Source organism: Hakea prostrata, chromosome 5 (genome assembly GCF_041222555.1).
Source record: "Hakea prostrata isolate BN-2017 chromosome 5, UWA_Hpros_2, whole genome shotgun sequence".
NCBI lineage: Eukaryota > Viridiplantae > Streptophyta > Magnoliopsida > Proteales > Proteaceae > Hakea > Hakea prostrata.
Window position 1 is genome coordinate 44,484,696 of NC_142604.1, and position 1,608 is coordinate 44,486,303.

Below are 1,608 nucleotides of genomic sequence, written 5' to 3' on the forward strand. Positions count from 1 at the left end.
ATTTCAAAAGAGAATTAATTTCAAAAACTACTGAATCGTATTTATTTACGCTTTCAAATCTTGCAACTTCATGTGCATCTCGTAGAACTCTTTATTTACGGTTTCAAATCTTGCAACTTCAAGTGCATCTCAGAATCGTACTTATTTACGCTTTCAAATCTTGCAACTTCATGTGCATCTCAGAAACGTATTTATTTACGCTTTCAAATCTTGCAACTTCATGTGCATCTGCAGAACTGTATTTATTTACAGTTTCAAATCTTGCAACTTCATGTGCATCTGCAGAACTGTATTTATTTACAGTTTCAAATCTTGCAACTTCATGTGCATCTGCAGAACTGTATTCATTTACAGTTTCAAATCTTTCAACTTCATGTGCATCTGTAGAACTATATTCATTTACAATTTCAAATCTTGGAACTTCAGATGCATTTAACAATCTTTGTGGTGCAAAGCTAGCAGCCACTATATACAATAAATAAAACCACAATCATTAAAGCAACATAATATCTTATTATTTGATTGATTCTTATATTCAATAAAACACATACCTTTTATCATGATGCACTTACATTTCAAGATGGACAAGGTAAACTCCATTGTTTACAAAAACGTGCGAGGAGATCGATCATTATTTTCACTTTGGAATAGAAAACATAATGATACATTGTCTCACTGTCTTTCTTCTCAAAACGCAATACTTCGAGCGGATTCGTTCTTCGAGCGGAATCGTGCTGATAACGTGTTATAAAATAAAGAGAAAATATATTAGATACAAAGAAGAAAGACAAGATGAGTTCAATCAGAAGTGATTCATTCAATTGAGTGTATTACATATTTATAGTAGAAGGAACATCTACTCTGATATGGAAATACAATATATGATTCTTGCACACAATAAAGATATTCTTGATATGGAAAGATAGATTGCCGCCCAAGATAGAAGGTACATAGAATGGAAATATTGACTGCCAATATTGTGTAATGAGATGGTTGTGATCTTCACCAATATTGCATCCTGAGGTAATTGAGATCTTCAATTGGAAGTACAATCTCTTTGGGGTAATGGACATCCATAATAAATTTTTTTTTTTTTTTAATAATATTTTTATAAAAAAAAAAAAAAAAAAAAAAAAAATAAAAAAAAAAAAAAAAAAAAAAAAAAAAAAAAAAAAAAAGAAGGGGGGGAGGAAAAAAAAAAAAAAAAAAAAAAAAAAAAAAAAAGAGGAGAATAATAAGCAAAGGAAGAAAAAGGGGGAAAGGCCCCCCCCCCCCCAAAATACAGTTGAAAATAATAATAATTTAATTGCTTTCATTGAGAGTTGAACTCAAGACCTCCCGCTTACTAAACGGGTGCTCTAACCAACTGAGCTATGAAAGCTGCACTTGTTAATTTTGGTCGAAACTAAATTCTCAACTATTATTATTCTATGTTGATCAATATGCTTGAGTGAGTCTTGAGCCGAACCTTGGTGTGTATAAAGGGCTTATTTTGTTGTACTTGTTCTCCATTGTTGTTGCCTAAAAGGAGTGGGGTTTTGTTAGCATACGTCAACTTTGCTTGGCCAAGAGAGCTTTATTGAAGTTATTCAAATTTCTAAACCCCAA

General features: G+C 31.6%; 1 non-coding gene across 1 annotated transcript; it reads right to left on the bottom strand.

The window, feature by feature from the left end:
- Positions 1-1,307: 1,307 nt before the first annotated feature.
- TRNAT-AGU (transfer RNA threonine (anticodon AGU)) lies at positions 1,308-1,381 on the bottom strand. Its single transcript has one exon. It is a non-coding gene; the product is annotated as a tRNA-Thr (tRNA).
- Between the last annotated feature and the right edge of the window lie 227 nt (positions 1,382-1,608).